At 52.4% G+C, this 19595-nt stretch overlaps 1 protein-coding gene across 4 annotated transcripts in view; it reads right to left on the minus strand.

The window, feature by feature from the left end:
- Ptpmeg (protein tyrosine phosphatase Meg) overlaps positions 1-19595 on the minus strand; it is a 267518-nt gene that overhangs the window by 202641 nt on the left and 45282 nt on the right. The window lies entirely within an intron of this gene.

The raw sequence follows: 19595 nt of genomic DNA on the forward strand, positions 1-19595 counted from the left end.
CGAAAAGGTAAGTTCGCGTAGTTTTCGCAAGACTGCTTCACCAATACGTAAAGCTAAACATGTAGCCGCATTCTTATGTAGTAGAGAACCGCGCAACATTTGTCCTTCAGCATTCCCTTCCATCTGAAAGGTAAGCATGATGCATATGGGTGAACCGCAATTTTTTTAGAACTAGAACTGAGACATAATATTAATGAAGTTCTTAACGCTCACTAGAATAATTGTTCAATACCTCACTTACAGGATCTCTAGACCATGTCCGGTTTAATCGCTACATCCCATCTCTCAGAAGAGAAAAAAAAGAAAAACATTTTTTGCTAAGTTCTCGTTGTCTTTTTTTCCTCTTCACTGCCGGCGAGTAGCGCTCGAAGAAGATTCCTGGCGTCTGCAAGCACGAAGCGCTGACAATAAATTAAATTAAAAAAGTAAATCAACCACACCACTTGCAATCCTTCAGCGTCAGCACTAAAGTGTAGAGTACCCTGGAAAGAAGGCCATTAATCACCTCCCACCCTGCTCCATCCTAGACGAAAGAAGAAAAAAAAAACCCCATGTCCTCCTCCTGCCTTTACTTAAAAGCCGCTAAACTCATCCGGTTTCTAATCTCCACGCATTGAAACCGTGCCGCCAACACACCGGCTCCTCGGTTCTTGCCTTCAGGCACCGGTGACGTCAGCACAGAGAAGACAGCCAGTGAAGCCGATCGATCGCCACAGTAACCCCCCCCCCCCCGCTAAAAAAATAAATAAAAATAAAAAAGGGATCGACGAGCAACTCGTCCATTACAAAGTTGCGAACACTGCCTCCGCGGCGGCTATCACGAAGGCACTCCTCCTTACGTCTCGGTCCGACAGCGAGAGACCCCGAAACCCCGTAACGGCGCGCAGACCAGCCGCCCGGCCACTGCGCAACGGGGCAGAAATGCTGCCTGCGCGTGCTTCCTCAAAACGAAACTGACCGGCTGACATAGCAGGGAAAAAAGATATCGAGACGGTTAAAGGAAGAGCTCCACGCGGCCTGCTCGTATCCCCGGACAGCCTTAACAAAAACACGCACGAGGAGGGGGCACGGGCCAAGGCTAAAAAAAGCGGGAAGCGTCCGCTGGCCGGCACGGAAGGGCGCGCACACGCCGATAGGGATGCACGCGGGCACCCGACCTGCCGCCAACGCAAAACACCCCCCCCCCCCCCCCCCCCCCCCCCCCCCCCCCCCACCGCTCCCGCACTGGAAAGCGAGCCGCGAACGAGCTTCGGAATAACGAACGACGCGACGCCACCGTGCTTCCGGTGCGACTGGCGCCGCGATCTTCTTTCTGCACTTCGCTCTCTATTTTTTCGTTAAAGGAGAGACAGAGACGACTTAACGAGTTGAACTGCTCGCCGGCGGTGTGTCGAGTTACAGGAGAGAGCCGTATAATATATAGTATTCCGCAATGGAACAAAACAGCCTTGGCAGGGCTCCTACCGGTATACATTATCATCCGTTACGGTACTCGAAGCACGCCGCCGAAGGGCGGGGCGCGCGACTCTTGTCTTCCACAAAAAGAGTTAACGGAGTTCCGAGGATGTACGTGCGCCGTGCGAGCTTCGAGCCAACGCATGTGCTCCTATATCGCAACTCTCGAAACGTGCAGTGCAGGGCGATGGGAGGAGGGGGAAAAAGAAGTTAGAAATAAAGCGAAGATGGAGACCAAACCTACATTAAAAAAAAAAGAAAAACCTTACGAAGGCTCAGAACAGAGTGTTAAGTGCGAACGCTTCGTGTAAGTATGCCATATGTTATCAAGAGCTCCATACTTCATTCAGGGGCGCTCTACGTGGATTGGAACGGTGGGAAAGAATTATAGCCTACAGAAGGCTCTCGGAACGTGAACAAGTCGCAGATGCCCCGACCTTATGAAGCTGCTGCACACGGAAGTCGACAAACGATGCCGCAGTTATTGACATTACACGAGGAAGCTGCCAGCTAAATCGCTACTACGATGTCATGTAAGAGAGACCTTGAGTAAATTGCGTCTAACTATGGGCGTATGACAGAGACGCCGAGGGGGGTGCACCCGCAACCCTCTCCTGCGTTGCAGAGGTCAGTGCGAAAGTGTCTCGTGCAACCCGAGAAAGGTTAAAAAAAAGAAAGAAGCCTTCAGCAGACGGAAGAGACAAGATATAAACGGAACTCCAATGCTGAAGGAAAATTGCGAGCGACAGGACCTGTCGCTCGGCTCGTAAGGAATTATGCCAGGCGCACACACACACTCAGGAAGAGGCGCAATTCGGTGAAAAAAAAAAATTCTCTCTGATTGGCTGATTGATTGACTCTGATTGGTGACTGCGGTGTCCCTCTCCCTAGGATTTCGAGAACGCAGCGACGACGGAGACCACGAACTCGCCCATCCCCTTCCACCCGGACGTCGAGAGTGCTCCCACGATTTTGGGCGACATAACCCGTATCCAACGTTCCCTCCACCACCACCGCCATCCGCCGGCAGCAAAATGCACCCGACATACCACAAAAGCGTCTGCCCCTGGTGCGGGGAATTATATCACGCCACGTTGGAATTATATCACGCCACATTATATCACACCGCATGGGAATGCGACCAGACACCGGCCAACCCAATCATTAAAAACCCGAGTGCAGCGCAGTGGGAGCACATGGCGGCCAGCAAGGACGAAAAGGATCAGCAACGCCTGGTCCAACGTTCAAAGCGGACAGCAGCAGAAGCAAGTGGCAACCTGAACTGAGGGGAAGGCACCCATGCTGCACTGGAAGAAGAGGGACTGAAGCAGCACCTGGAGCAGCGATAACAACGAAGAATTAATAGTCTTTTCTCTCTCTCTCTCCAACAACCCCCTCTTCCTTTTCCCACTTTCACTCTCTCCACGCTGCCTCTTGCCAACCGAGACTCACGCCAACGCCGGACAGTTTTGAGATAGTGAGCGTTCTAATGCTAGCGCGTTAAAAAAAAAAAATCAGGACAGAAGCAGACCATAAAAGAGAGTTAAGCGGTGTACTGATGTGAACAGAATTCCACTGCGTAAAAATGGGGCCACCCGAAGAAAACAAAAAAACACAAGGGTTCCGCGGCACCGGAGACCTCGCTGATGAGCACACTTCACGCAGGATCTTAGCTCACCACTGAGAGAGAGAGAGAGAGAGAGAGAGAAAGAGAGACGACGCTCCCTGTCACTTAATTGGGGCCCTTTCTTGCGGGTAGAGCCAATATCCGCTCTGGCATCGATACCTACCTTATAGAATCTAGCTGACTATATACACCTTACGCCTTCTCTATAATAACGACTTACTCGTCTTCTCTATATTACCGTTCACCTCTCCAATTCATATCCCGTTTTTCTTATCTGTTCTTGCATGAAGCAGCCCAGTGGCCTCATTCAATCACTCGACTCTGTGCAAAAAGAAAATAAAAAAAACATGATGAAAATATTGCTTTCTGTATTCCAAACTTTCGTTTTGGAAGCATTATTTCGTGATCGTGGTATGTGTAGCAGTTCCCCGTGGTGTACGAGCCACGTCAACAACAACAAAGCAAAGTGGAAGTTCGGGCTAGTTGGTAGGTCATAGTTTGGCGCTAGTCTTGTGTTTCTCTCACCCTTGTTTCTCTCTTGATGAGCCCCCCCCCCCCCCCGAAAAAAAAAAGAAGAAACAAAGACCATTCCTTGGGAGGGAGCGAAAGAAAAAAAAAGAGGGAAAATAGTTCTAAGAGAAGAGATTGAAATACAGAGGCGTTTCGCTGCCTGCAAGCACGGCTGACAGGATCTTTGTTTCCGCGTCGACGCATACGACAGGCCTCGGCTTATGACATTTGCGAGCAGAATGGCGTCGCCGGACCGTTGATAAAAACCAGGAGCATCTGACGCTGACTTCACGACGAACGCCAGCATGCGACGCCGAGACATCCCAGCGAAGAAGCGGCAATTTTTTAGATAAAAAAATATATATCGGTCGATACAGCGACGGCGTCGCCCGCGCGTTTGCTTTGCACCACACAAGGCCTCCTCCCACGCCGCTCGCTCGACACGCAATCCACGACGAGTAGCAAGAAGGCGGGATTGCATCCAGATTTGAGCCGGGCGGTTTTATTTTTCAGTTTACTCGTTTTCGACGCAGCTCACGAGGAAAGATCTTCTTCAAGGCATTATACCAACCACCCCCTGAAACCCTGCCTCGCTTACCCCGCCCTTCCCTCCCCAGATCCCACTTTCGCCGCGACTATCCACGTCGCTATCACAATTCTTTTATCGTGCGCGTTACCCGCCGCGGTGGCTCAGTGGTTAGGGCGCTCGACTACTTATCCGGAGTTCCCGGGTTCGAACTCGACTGCGGCGGCTGCGTTTTTATGGAGGCAAAACGCTAAGGCGCCCGTGTGCTGTGCGATGTCAGTGCACGTTAAAGATCCCCAGGTGGTCGAAATTATTCCGGAGCCCTCCACTACGGCACCTCTTTATTCCTTTCTTCTTTCACTCCCCCCTTTATCCCTTCCCTTACGGCGCGGTTCAGGTGTCCAACGATATATGAGGCAGATACTGCGCCATTTCCTTTCCACAAAAACCAATTACTATTATTATTATTATTATTATTATTATTATTATTATTATTATTATTATTATTATTATTATTATTATTATTATTATTATCCCCTGACACGAACTATTCTTCGCGGTGCGCTGTTCAAAGTAATTCAATAACAAAAAAAAGCGTGACCGTGAGAGACGTCGCCGAAGGGGATCGGACGACTTGAGGATCGAAGCGCTGTCGTCTCAAGCACGTGCCTCGGTAAATTTTTAAACCCCGGCTAAAGTTAGTTGGTACACCCTGTATACTATCGAAAACAATGACAAACGTGCCGATCCATGGAAACTGCACGTTTGAAATAACATCGGCGTTTGCAATATACATCACACTCTCGGACGCTTTCATCAGCTACGGCGAAAAACGGCCCGCAGTGATTGCCAGCTTACATAACACAGAATGAGCATCGTCCAATATTCAGCCTGCTCAAACGTGCGCGGCCGACAGATATTTCCCGAGGGCTGAGGCCGAACGAATAACTTTCAGCCTCGCGCCAATTATAGCCTCATAGGTACGCGTGCGCAAGCATAAACTATTCGCTTGCCCCGCACAGAAGCGGGCAAAGTTACCTAACCACGCAGGCTCGCAAATCGATGCACGAAACAGCAGTCATCCGCGTACTTTTCCTTTTTTCGCCCTTCGAGTTCGCAAAACACTGATTTCCATTCGCCTGACGACATCAACAAAACGCGGTTTTGCCGAAAGCCCGTCGTCGGACGACATTTGATATCGCAATCTAATCTTCAAGTGAACGCTCTCTCGTAATGTGCATGGCGCAACCCTCGGCGCAATTATTCCTCCGTTTACCGCGGATTCGCAGTCACACGTCGAGAAACGATTGGCGAGAAAATGGCATAGCTCGCGCCATAGTATACGCCCACGAGCCCACAATATAGATTGCCCGTAACAGGCACGACTCCGCGAGAAAACGTTGCGTACAAAGCGCCGCGAGCTCATCTCCGGCGCTCGCTGGCATGAAGAAAGACGTGTTTCGTCATCTTCACGTCTTTAACCGCCTCTGAAACGGAGCCGTTCATCATGCTAAATGCAACTATTGGGCGCTGAACCGGGATATACGAGGCAACGAGAGGCAAGTCATCACACAACTCCACGAACAAGTTTTTTTCACCGGTGGGCCCACGTAAGCTAATACGACACCACTGAAGCAGCCTCGTTTCGGCAACAGTTTCACCGATTTTAAGTCTGTAGCAAGAAGAGGCGAAACTATCGTGAATGACGAAAGGGAGGGTAAAAGCGGTGCTCTGATTTGTTCAAACAGTTTTCAGGCATTTCAAAATATTCGAAACTTCATCCGTACCCAGGCCCAAGTAAGAGGATGGACGCACCTCTGCATCGGAGTAGCTCAAAAACACCAGCAAAGTGGATGCGAGTTTCGCCAGCATTCCCTGCCGGCGCAAAGGTACCGCTACATCAAAGGCTCGGAAGCACAAAACCAGATGTTTGAAATTCTTCGCGCGCGAATTCTCCCTCTTCAATGTTCAAGCGCCAAAGCTCGCGCTTGAAAACTTTGAAATCTTTGAGCAACGCAAGTGTGCTGTTGGAGGCCGCCTGTCTTTTACGTAGTATGCGCGCATCGCAGGTACCCAGTCAGTGGTGAGTACAAAAATTGATTGTTGACACTTGATCGATTGATTGTTGCCCGTCCACTCACGATTCATTCACGAACGCGCGCGGTCGCACGCGTCCGTGAGTGATCACGCCGCGTCCGCGTGGCTATTTACTGCAGGGCAAGTGCCTCTCCCACATATCTCCAATAACCCGGCCCTGTGTCATTAATCGATTAATTTACAATTATTCAAGACCGCAAAAGCCATCGCTGTCTCCGAAGACCAGACGCACACGCGCCAAAGGTGAGGCGCGACGGTCCAGCATCCTCGCTCCTCCTCCCCCACGGCGGACAAAGATGGAGCTGTCTTCCGCACAGCGCGCTGCTGCTGCTGCAGCCTACGGGCGCCAGGCACCACCTCACCTTGTCGCCGGTTGATGTACGAGCCGGTGCCGCCCCTGATTTACGACGGCCACGCGAGGGGGCCGTGCAGCCGCCGCACGTGCACCACCGCCGCCGCAGTGCGCGCATGCATGCACCGCCGCCCTACTCCTCTTCCTCCCTCCGACCACCTGGCTGCTGCAGCGCGAGCGCGAGTACCTGTTTCGGAAGCTGCGCGGTCGCCCTCCCGACGCAGGGGGCGACGACTCTCACGGCGATGAATCGGCTTCAGTGCAAGGTAATCGCCCACGAACGCCACGAATCTGTTCGCGCGGGTCCCTCTTCTTCGAGATCTTCGATGCCGCCAACCGCTTTGTTCTCTGTCGGGCGACATTTTCCCCTTTTCGGCAATCGACAACCGGTAGCCAAGACGCAACAGCCGCGTCACCGGTGCTGACGCACGACGACGAGGTGACGACAAAAGCGTCGTTTACACGAATCCGACACAAGTCGACTCGGGTGCACTTTGTGAGGGAGAGTGCGAAAACATGGAGGGAGAGTCGAGCCTTCTCGAAACTCCCTCTTTATCTCGAAAAGTCGACTCCGGACGCACTCTGTCGCATTCGTGCCGACGCGGCCAGACGCAAGGCGAAGCGAGAAGCAGTATTTTACGAGACATGAGATTTCGGCGCAAAGGCTTACTGGGGTCGCAGGCGCTGCGCACACACTGAGCGCCGCCCCACGGCGCCACACGAGGGGATCCCAAGGCAAAGACGTCGTGCGAAAGCGCGCACAGCGTCATCGACATCGCCAGCTCGAACGTCATTGCAGTCGTATCTAGTCGGTCCCTTTGTTGTTTTTAATTAACTCTACACCTCCAGTAGCAGACAATTAGCGTCGAATTGAGCAAAATATCGAGTAAACCAGCTATCTACGTAACACTAAGAAACAAACAACCAGGTGATTCTTTGTTTTTTCACCCCTCTGAGCCTGTGGCAACTTGTCAGAACAGCACATTCCCCACTAGAACTGGCTCCCTCCTCAGGAGAACAGCGACGGCCACTACACTGAAAGGCCGCATGGGCGTACTATCGGAAGCGAAAGGTTAAGGGACGCAAATGTGTGGGCAAAAAATTACTTCTGCGCAGTCACGTCAGCCAATAAACTGAAATGAAATGAAATGTCTGCAGGCATGAGGCGATGAGCGTGTTCCATATGCTCGTAACAACAACAGGCGAAGGGGTCGCGAGACAGCTTTGCTAATGTAATGTACACACACGTATATGCAGCCGAACCTCGTTATAACGAAACGATTTATAAATAACGGATATAACGAAGGAATGACGATTCCCGTTGGGAGCTCGATCAACACGGCCTGTAACGAAGCTACGGCTATAACGAAGTGACCGCTGACCGCTTCAACTTCGTTATAGCGAGGTTCAACTGTACATACATTTTGCGAGAACACGCATCTCGTAAACATTTTCTGCCGATAGTTACTGCCAGCCGCAACAGAAAACCGAAAGCGAAACTGAAAGGCTCTTATTTTTTGTTGCGTGCTCGGCCACGCTTAATATTCTCGAACGGAGTTCGCAGCTTTGATACGTTGCACGCAACAAACCTCACACTAACTTTCGTGTCCCGCTTACATTCGCTGCTGCACGTACGTGCCGCGTTCATCCCGCTGACGAAAGTCCGCCGATTTTCATGGCGTCGTGGTTCACCTTTCTTCAGGGAAGCACCTGCCAATCGCCTGCGATGTCACCCTACGTGATTAACCGCGACGTCGTGGCAAACGGTCGGCGCTATTGGCTGGACGACTCGCTTTTGAGTGGTGTTCCCCGCTCAACGTTCTTGAGTTGTACCCGACTATAGCTGATATCACCCACCACGAACCACCATACAGCTGCGATATTCATCCACCTCAAAACCTCGCGTGCAGCACCCACGTATTTATGCAAATATCGCGTACGTTTTTTCCCCTTCGGCCGGAAAAAAAAAACACGTTCTCCGCCATCACCGAAATCGCACACAGCACGCAGTGGACGCGCCCACCGAACGCCTGAAATGCACCGTCGGCAATCCCCCTGCCGAAGGTCGGTTTCGCCGGGCGCTTCACACGGGCCCAGATTTGATTCTCAGAAACACTGCGACGGGACTCACCCCCCGAGCAGTGACACACAGTCCTACGACCTCTGGCAGTATTTCCTGCACCGATTCAAACTCCGTTTCCCGCTCGTACTTCATTCCTTCACATCGCACCCGCTGTCCGTTCGGTATACGCAGCACGTCGAAGCATGACGCACGTAAGTTCGATGCTGCCGCGACGGCAGAACACCACGGACGGTATAACGCGGAATTCGATGTACGCACGCAGACACAAAAAAAAGGGGGCCCAAAACAGCGAGATGAAGCCAACAGGAGAGGAGCCGCATTCCGGCATGCAGTGTGGCGTGAGCGCGCAGCAGCTTCCGGAAATGGGCGTCTCCCATCGGGACGTCGTCCCCCAGAGACGCACCGGAACAAGCCCGGCTGTCGCCACACGTAGCGCACCTTCACCTATATCCCGTTCCGTCGACCGGTAATGCATTCATCCGTCCGTCCGTCGGCGGCAGCCTATGTATACACACACGCACACACTTCCTACCACCGGCCGCACAACACACCGGGACGCCGCGTCTGCTCTCTCTCTCTCCGAGGCAAAGACAGGGGCTCCCCCTGGCGCCGCGTGTTTTCGCTTTTACCTTCTTTTTTAGATCTGCGCATGGCCACACAAGACCGATATCCGCTTTCCGGTCATGACAGGTTCATAGCCCCGTTCGTCACGAAAGAAAACTATTTGTCTCGGTGCCAACGATGCCACGGCAGGAAGCGGCCGAGGCAAGGGGCCCAGCACACCGCTGCTGCGCGCCTAATTTTGGAAAAGGACGCAACCGTAAGCGCTATATATATATATATATATATATATATATATATATATATATATATATATATATATATATATATATATATATATATATATATATATATATATATATATATATATATATATATATATATATATATATGAGCATCGCGTATGATGCCGCCTAGCTATTCGTCAGGAAATAAGTTCACGCGGTGACGAAAGAAGCGATTGAAATTAACTATACAAGTCAGCGTAGGTTTCTCACGGCCTCCAGAAACGTGATCCGGCCACACGAGAAGGCACCGCAGCGGACAAAGAGGAGTTCCGCCAACCAAACGAGACGGCCGACGTAGCAACCGCTTTCCAGCCGGCATTCATTTTTCCCTCCCTCCGTTTTGTAATATCCATAAAACGAATGGCGTGAAACGTGTCCCGCGCAAAAAGCATGCTGCAGTGAGACCGGGTGAAAAATTTCTCGACTCAGAACAAAGAACCAGCTGAGGCAACAACAACAGCGTCAAGACGCTCGGCAGTAGTTGATGAGTTACGACGTATGCCCTACCGACGTTTCAGGGGTTAGCACTTGGCAACTTGGTCACCCCTCGTTGGTAACCTGGCGAACGCGGAAGTGTTCAGCCACCCGCAAGCCACGCAGACACCTTGGGCCCTAAGGAAAATCGCACGTTCTGCCATCGCTGCCAAGGAAACTGCGGAATAGAGGCGCATAAGCTACAGAAGTTACGATTACACCCGGAACAGGTCCTGCACAGGTACACCTCGAAATATGGCAGCCCTGTGGCATGCTTCACAACGCTGAGGCCCTGCGCACATACATTAAGAGCCACTGCCGCCCCGGGCAGGCGTCGCTTGTCGCGGATCTCGACAGACGTTCCGACATTCAGATAACGCGCGTCGTCGTCGTCCACGCCCCGAAACATCGCGGCAGGTCCCGCACGCAGAGTGGCTGCGCACGGGATCGGAGGCGACGACGGGAAGATGAAGAAGGAACCCACGAGGCACGACCCCGAGGTCGCGCGCAGCGAACTTCGGGGGTGTAAAAAGCACAAGCCCCCCTCCACACACGCACGCACACAACGCGGCAATCACGACGCCCCCAAAGAAGCAGAGAGCGAGCCACGCGAATCGCAGAAGGCGAAGAGGAGAACCAGCGACGAGATAGCGGCGCCGTTGGGGCGTGCGCGCAGGTTACTTGGCGGCGGCCACGTCGAGGTCAGGGCACGCCGGGAGAGGCGCACCAAAGGGGGAGAAGGCACCACTGGGGGGTACGATACGAGAGGGCATGGGGGAGAAGGAGGTTGCGGGCCACGCGCCCCGGCAAAACAAAAGGGGAGGCGGGCCCGCCATAAAGAGCCGTAAAAAGGACGCCCAGAAAGAAAAAAAACAAACAGCGTGCGCGAGAGCGCTTTCGAAGTCGTGCGGGACTGCACAACAGTGGGCCGCACTGTGTTTGGCGCGAAGTGAAATCTTTGGGCAACAGCGCGCGCTGCTCGAACAGGCGGCACTGCTTCCTCTGTGAACTCGGCTCCTGAATGTGACCGCCGGCTGACCGACTGCACACAGTCTGACGTTGCTGGTGATGACTCGAATTCGGACTACTTCTGAGAGAAGGCGGAATGAAATACGTTGACTTCGCTACAGCCCCTTTGTTTCTCTATCCTGAACCATCAATGTCCCACGACAAAATTTATTTTTGTTGTTCGTCCGGAATGATCGCATCAAAATGATTTCTCGCCATCACATTTCATTGCAGCTTGTGCTAGTGTGAACATGCAGACTATTTCAGTATACGGTTTGCAACCACACTCTCTCGTCCTTGCACAAAGTCCGGAATTTTTTGTGAAGCGAAAAAAAAAACAATAGTAAGAGTGAGGTAAGTAACTCTGCGACGCGAATCAAACTGGGGCGAAGACTCGCGTATTTCTACCACACATCAGCGCCTCAAAAGACGAACTCTTCTTTCATTTCTTGCTCATCGTGAGCGTGACCCTTGGCGAGCGGGTGTGAATGCCACAGCACGAAACCAGTACAAATACGCGCAAGGGGACGAAGACTTCGTGGCACACGTTACGGCGGACAGCGGGATGCACACTGCAATTCCTCCCAGGGTGCCGCCTCGGTGGGCCAGCGCCGCGGGCGGTCACGAATGCAGCCAGTGGAAAAAAAATCGTTTCCAAAGCTTGCAGCGACTCCATGGACTGCACCTTTCGAAGCATAACAAAAGCGTTAAGCTGGCGTCGCCACTTTTTATCTCCAAAGATAATGCAGACAGTGTCTCCATGCTCCTCTCCACGACGGGCCACTGCCACTGTCGGCAGTGAAGTGGCCGGATTCATTAAAAACAAACTGGCTAATTAGAACTTAGCGGGGCACTCGAATAAAGCAAACTGGATCGTTAAATTTCCTTTGAGAGGCTGAGAGGATCTGCGGTGCGTCGGAGGACGTCGCCGATGCGTCTCTTTCCGTCGGCGTCTCCCGTTCGACCCTCCATTGGGCCTCGCTCGAAGCCTGGTCCTTTCCGCGGCGTGCCTGTCGGCGGATCACGCTCTTCTCGCAAGTTCTCGCTCGTTGCCCGCGTGGTGCCGTGGCAGGCTCGGGGAGTTAAAAGTTCAGAGCCCGAATGAGGCGCGGGCACGCCTCGTGCACGCGTAGTTTATGTGCCGGAGCGTCGAATATCCTGGGCCGCGGGGTCTCTGCGTTATGACAGCCTTCGGAATGAATGCGCAGCCGATCCCCAGTCAGCATGACTCGAAGGCAGCCCCCCTATGCGTTACTCCGCTCGGCGCTCACCGCGTGAACCGGAGAGAGACGGACGCGGGGCGCCTCGTGATCGCTGCGCAGGAGCGTCAAGTGCCCTGTGCCGGCGTGTTGGGTCCTCGTGGCGTGTAAGTAATGCAAGTGCTAACACCCCCCTCCCCATCCCCCCATCCCCACACATCTTGCCCATGTGGGTTTTGAAAGAGTTCCGCCGTCGACGTCTTCTTCAATACACGGCCGCTAAACCTTCATACGACCTGCTGTAATGCGACGGACTACACTGTACAGTTCTTGGCAGCCGTTTTCGCCTTCGCGCGCAAGCCAAGCGTGGAGGAAGAACATCCGTCCGTGACAAAAAAACCCCCGCCTAGTGTGTGGTGGTTGGTACTATGAGAGTTATTCTGGGGAGGGGTGGATACTGGTCCCCCTCCGCCGCACGGTGGTCTGCGGCGCGGAAAGCGAAGTTGGAGGGGGGAAACCCTGCCCTCACTCCGCTTCCAAATAACCGCGCGCCCTCGCTCGTCGCTGACCCACACAGGAAGACGGCAGTCGTCGACTCTGTGCTCGGGAAGCAGCGACGGCTAATGATCTGGACGGCCCTTCGTCGCTCGCACACTTCACCGTCCCAAAGGGATCTTCGCTGAAGAGAACGGACGATCAGAACATAAAGGAGACCGCGCCACCGCGTCGGCCCTGTCAGCCTCGCCGCCGCCCTTTTGTTCTAAGTCGCCGTCGCCCGGTGACGTGTATCGCGCCGGTCCCAACAAGGTTGGTCGACTACGAGAGGTGAGCAGCAGAGCGCCAGCCGCTGACGAAGCGCGCGTAGCAAGAACAGACAGCACGCGTTCAACGACCTTGAACGCGAGACCGCTGCACGCGCGCACAACGACGCAACACGGTTCCGTCGCAATCCCCCCCCCCCCCCCCCCCACGCACCCCACCAGGCCAGCTATAAAGTAACAATGCTTCTCCTCCCATTCTATTCCACTCTTATCGTCTGGTAAGTCCACAAGTAGATTTCCGGCGATAGCGTGGGCATGGTGCAGCTTGTAGGAATAACGCGAGCGCGAGGACAAGTTTAAAAAAAAGAGAGAGAGAATTCAAAGTTAAGGTAATCAATCTCAGTCGGGACAAAGAAATAAGTATTGGCATCGTCACATATGTGGGTAAGCTGGCTAAGGGACGACCACCATGGCTAAGACAACTAGGGAGTCTGTTCACGCCGAATGAATGCGTCATGGCCAATTAATAATGCAGGGTGAAACTGACTGCGTCATCTGTAAGTCTGACTACGACACCGTTTTGCTCAGTGAGACGGATATGAAATTAGTATGCGTAAAACTAAAACGTCCCTCCGCGCTGCTGGTAGTCGGCACAGTCCATTTTTCTGAGGGAAGAAGCCCATGTGTCAGACGAGCATTCTCTATTCATGCGGCTCCATCGCGTACCTATCTCTGGCGGAAGGGACACCTTTAACTGATACCGTCCGCGCAAACACTCACACGAGCGCAGAGACAATGGAGCCGGGCAAACTATCCACCTTGTCCACACAAGGAAGGCGGAGTAGTAGTTCCACAACAGGCGGTGATCCTCTCTGCAGGGAGACAAATGCACAGGACGCGGGCACAACACGCGGACACATTTACGCGTTTATAGCCGCCAAGTTCACTCCCACATAACGCTCTTTTCCGTATCCACGTACAGCACCCGCCTTTATTCACTGTCTCCAGCACTCAGTCAGTGCCTTCACGTAGCTACGATTCGCGGGGAGGGGGAGGATGATAAGACATTTATTATAGCTCTGTACTGATTTGGGAAAAGGAAGGTGGGGATGGTCGTTCCGCTGTTTGGGCAGTCCCTATTCCGGGACGCCATTGGCCGCTGACTTATAACGGCTGTGTGTGTATTGTACTGGCAGGCCCACACCACGTGGTACAGGTCAGTATACATTCGCGGGGGAAAAAAAAAATCTAGGTGGGCGACGAAATCGATTTATCAACTTTCTCTTTGATCTGGGTGGTCACTGTTGTTACTTTTCCTATAGAAATTACTCCCACACTATCGGTTTTTCCGGGGTCATTATGGTAATCTTCTCTTCACGGCTAATCTGCTCTCCCGTTTCTCCTTCGCTGGTCATCGATCTAATGTCCTCTTCTTTCTATCATCTGGAGCCACGCAGTTCCCTTCTGTACTTTGGGCAGCACGGCCTTACACTGTATCACAACAACCTCCATCGTTCCTCTGCGCGTCAGTCATGCAGCAACAGTAGATATCGTCTATGCGTCGTCAACCTTCTTTCGCGTGCAAAATTCAGGCTTCAAGCACCCAACCGTAATAGCTTTTACTTTCAACTTCCGCCGTCGTGCGGCGTTCTAGCCTCGATTTATCGATCGTTTTATTTCTTGTCTCTAACTTTCTGTGCCAAGATTACCCGCGCTGCCTCTTGAAGCGCCATCTCGTGAAGAGAGCAAGAGCGAAGAGCAAAGAAGAGCTCAACCCTGCATGCCGCGGAAGTAGGGAGAGAATGTCACTAAATACTCAGTAGACTAAGCCGAATACAATCAATCAAGGTCTGCGTGCAGCTCTGTGTCACCGTCCTGCCCCTTTTTCGCCAATCCCGTTATACTTAGTGGCACGGGCAGGGACACTTTATTTTCCCGTTTTTTTTTTATTGTCCCACAATAATTTCTGTCCCTTTTCGCCACACAGGTACACTGCGCGCCTACCCGAGCGACGCTTCACCACAACTAATGGAACAACGCGTGAAGGAAGCGCGAAGCAAAAGTATACAAAGCGCACCCTCAATTCGCTTTCGACGCCGCCATTATTCAGCAGGTGCACTCCTTCATCAGTGCGAGCCTTCTCTTACCGTTAATCATTCACCAACGACCTGAGAAGGAAAATATAAAAAAAAACGTCCGCTCACACACGAAGCAGGCTGATGAAAGAGTGACGCAACCACTCCTGTTTTCAATGCCCTTTGCGTCCACAAGGCTGCGTCTAACTCCCTGCTGGGAGAAGAAAATAATAAAGCCGACAAAATCAAAAAAACGGAAGCGGCCCCAAAGCTACCTGCCAGCGCCGTCGTGACGTCAAGAAGGAAAAAAAAAAGAGCCATTTCGAAAACTAGGAGAGCGGCGCCGCGCTTTGAAGACCGCGCCTTCGGGCCCCTTTTTTAGAAACTCGCGTACGGGAACTGTCATTTCTGCCGCTCCTCTGTCGTTCACGGCCACGCTCTCGCGCAGCCGTACGCCACCGGGCCCGCTAAAAATAAACCGCCCGCTCACTCGAATTTCCGTCATCATTCACCGGCTCGTTTGCTCATCCACACACTCATAGACGCTCGCGCCAGCTCCAGCGAATCGCGAATTCTTTCGCCAACGGATTCCGAGTAAAAGAAACGCGTCCCAGATGGCAGCACAGGCGGGAAGAACGAATCAGGCGGCTGAATCCTTACGCTGATCGACTCTATAGCCAGCAGCCAACGGCGAAAGGGAACGGTGCCTCACAACGAGCCCCTCGCGAAGTGCATGTCGCAGAGTTGAGACCTGGAAGCAGCGAATTAGTGCGCACGAGGCTTTCACTGCAGGTGGCACGCATTCGTTGACGAGCGCAGTCAACATGCGCGAACTGCAATGTTGACCGCAACATATATAATGCAGAGCAAAGTCCCCGAGGCGACATATCTTTGCCGATTGCCAAGCGTGCCGTAGCCTGCATTCTCACATCATATTACACAAAAAAGTGTGTGTGTGTGTGTGTGTGTGTGTGTGTGTGTGGTGTGTGTGTGTGTGTTGTGTGTGTGTGTGTGTGTGTGTGTGTGTGTGTGTGTGTGTGTGTGTGTGTGTGTGTGTGTGTGTGTGTGTGTGTGTGTGTGTGTGTGTGTGTGTGGTGTGTGTGTGTGTGTGTGTGTGTGTGTGTGTGTGTGTGTGTGTGTGTGTGTGTGTGTGTGTGTGTGTGTGTGTGTGTGTGTGTGTGTGTGTGTGTGTGTGTGTGTGTGTGTGTGTGTGTGTGTGTGTGTGTGTGTGTGTGTGTGTGTGTGTGTGTGTGTGTGTGTGTGTGTGTGTGTGTGTGTGTGTGTGTGTGTGTGTGTGTGTGTGTGTGTGTGTGTGTGTGTGTGTGTGTGTGTGTGTGTGTGGTGTGTGTGTGTGTGTGTGTGTGTGTGTGTGTGTGTGTGTGTGTGTGTGTGTGTGTGTGTGTGTGTGTGTGTGTGTGTGTGTGTGTGTGTGTGTGTGTGTGTGTGTGTGTGTGTGTGTGTGTGTGTGTGTGTGTGTGTGTGTGTGTGTGTGTGTGTGTGTGTGTGTGTGTGTGTGTGTGTGTGTGTGTGTGTGTGTGTGTGTGTGTGTGTGTGTGTGTGTGTGTGTGTGTGTGTGTGTGTGTGTGTGTGTGTGTGTGTTGTGTGTGTGTGTGTGGTGTGTGTGTGTGTGTGTGTGTGTGTGTGTGTGTGTGAGAGAGAGAGAGAGAGAGAGAGAGAGAGAGAGAGAGAGAGAGAGAGGGGGAGTTACACGACGCTCAAGGGAACAACTTGCAGATCTCAATATAGGCAGCACTCGCAGTGGAGAGAATTATAAGGTGAGTTATCATGTATGTATACTGGACTGCAGAAAGGTGTAGATTGCCCCTTCAATGTACACCATGGATGTTACACTAAAGAAAATTCCCTGGCACTGAGCGTCGCTGGTGAGAGGGATGAAGTATATATGATGCGATGCACACGCGCGCATATTACTTACACACTATATGCACATAAAGTAAAAACAGGAGATAAAAATAATACTCCCTAGGCCGCATCGCCCATAAGGCTACACCGTACCCACAGGAAGAAAGCCGCTTTCACGGTAGACCGCAGGATACTCCTGGTGAGGTCTCACGTTACTCGCATGCACCGCAACGCTGGAGATTCACCCCGCGGTCGAAGGAGATTGGTCATAATTAGACGATGTTTTCTTTCTCGGCGCATATCTGCTTTTTGCTGAAATCTGCGCACATTAAATGTACGAAGGTTGTCCTATTCACGTACACGGAGTTCCTACACTGCGGTTGACAGAGTCACCTTCCCTTGCTTTTTCACTTCGGAAGCCTCGCGTCGGAACGAACAACGAATAGCGAGCTATATGCGAGTATAGCGGGACCGCGACTAAAGCCCGACGAAGCGTCGCAGCTCCTCCATACGTCAGCCACCGACAACAATGGCCGGCGCCGAGCTTCCCGCAGAGAGACGCGCCTGGGAGTAGCCGCAGCAGCAGCGCAAGCAAGCTTATCACACCGCTTCCGATGCATCGAAAGTTGACGTCCCCTATCTGCGCGCCCCGGATCGCGCGTGTGCTCACGCGATAAGGCAAAGTCGCGATAAGGCGACACTCGAACAGAGCTCACCTCTCTCCTCGCAACCGCGGTAACTCCTCGAGCGCAGGCTTAGCCGCACACCGTGAAGTGCGCACTGGCGCCTACGCGACCTGAAAGCAGGGGTGTACACACTGTACAGCAGGGGCGTGGGCCGAGCAGGGAGGCTCACTAAGCGCGGCTTCGCAAGTCCCCTCGCGTTCTCATCATCATCTTCAGCCTGACAACGCGCACTGCAGGGCACCTGAAATGCGCACAGAAGCTTCACGCCAACATTCTTCTACGCTTAATCCCACCACGTATGGGAGGCGTAGCGACGTCCGGTGTTGACCGATGCTCTGGAAATGAGCGAGTTCCCAGAGCTGCGCACCTGGCCGCACGAAATATCCCCCAAGTGCATATAGGTGCACGGCAGCTCGGGGAAGGGGTATACTAACACTCAATTCACGCACTCTCAGCTCAGTCCTTTCTTTATGTTCTTTTACGAACGCGGAAAATTGGTGGAGGCACCGAATGCCTTACGACGAGCGTATTTTAACTTTGGAATCAAATGAAATACGGCGGTACGGGCGTATACAGGAAGCGGACCTGTAGGACGCCTTATACTGACCATGTATGGGTGTATGAGCGCGCAATTGATGAAACCGCGGCGGTCACGTCACGCTTCCTCCGGAGCAGTTCCTCACATTTATAATACAGATATACAAGGCCCAAAATAACGGTTTAAAAAATCCACAGCACTAAGACAATTACCGTTATCCAACCCAGAAAACCTGGACACGAGTACCGAAAAAAACTGTACTTACCCCAGCTTTTGTGGTGTTGCGGAAATTACACCACATTAAAAGAAATTCTCATTTATTACACGAGAAATGTATTCATAGAAGTGAAGTGCGTGTGCACCGGCCGTATACAGCAACAGAGTTCGGATGTATACGAAGTCACCTCGTCGACAGGCCAGCACAAAACAGAGCCACCTTACTTGGCCATTCCGTTTCTATCAATCCACGAATTTACCCCACTCGTCTTTTGTGTGCTGGGACATGCCTTGAGTGGAAGCCCAAACTGGTCCACTTCCTCCAGATCGAAAGATGAACTAACCCAACAAACTCCGCGTGGAAATAGCGAGATCGTGTGCCGCAAATGACGCCTACGCGTATACAACCTACCAAGACAAAGCAAGCATGGATGCGCACAAAGGAAGACATGCAGACGCTTAAGTGGCACAGAATTTCGCGACCTGCATAAACTTTAAGTTGCTTACATCAAGATCGTTTGACCAGTCCTGGTGTCGGTTGTAACCATAACGTACTGCTCTCTACCCAAGAGCCTCAGAGACCGTTACCTACCGGCTTTTATTCATCATCATCATTAGCCTGACTACGTCCACTGCAGGACAAAGGCCTCTCCCGTGTCTCTCCAATTAACCCTGTGTTTTGCCAACTGCGCCCACCGTATGCCAGCTAACTTCCGAATCTCAACCGCTCACCAAACTCTCTGCCGCCCCCTGCTACACTTGTTTTCTCTTGGAATCCACTCCGTTGCCCTTAAGAATCAGTGGTTGCCTTCGCCTTACAAGCCCTGCCCAAGCCCATTTCTTCATCTCCATTTCGACTAGAATGTCATTAACACGCGTTTGTTCCCTCACCCACTCTGCCCTCTTCTGGTCTCTTAACGTTACACCTGCCATTTTTCTTTCCACGGCTCGCTGCGTTGTCCTTAACTTAAGCTGAACCCTTTTCGTTACCCTCCACGTTTCTGCCCGTGGATGAGTACCGGCAAGATTTATCATTATTAAAAGATGATTTATGGGGGTTTAACGCCCCAAAGCGACTCGGGCTATGAGGGACGCCGGAGTGAAGGCCTCCGGAAATTTCGACCACCTGGGGTATTTACCCTGCACTGACATCGCACAGCACACGGGCCTCTAGAATTTCGCCTTCATCGAAATTCGACCGCCACGGCCGGTAATTGAGCCCGCGTCATTCGGGACAGCTGCCGAGCGCCATAACCACAAGAGCCACCGCGGTGGCC

This window comes from Amblyomma americanum, chromosome 3 (assembly GCF_052857255.1).
Source record: "Amblyomma americanum isolate KBUSLIRL-KWMA chromosome 3, ASM5285725v1, whole genome shotgun sequence".
Classification (NCBI taxonomy): Eukaryota; Metazoa; Arthropoda; class Arachnida; order Ixodida; family Ixodidae; genus Amblyomma; species Amblyomma americanum.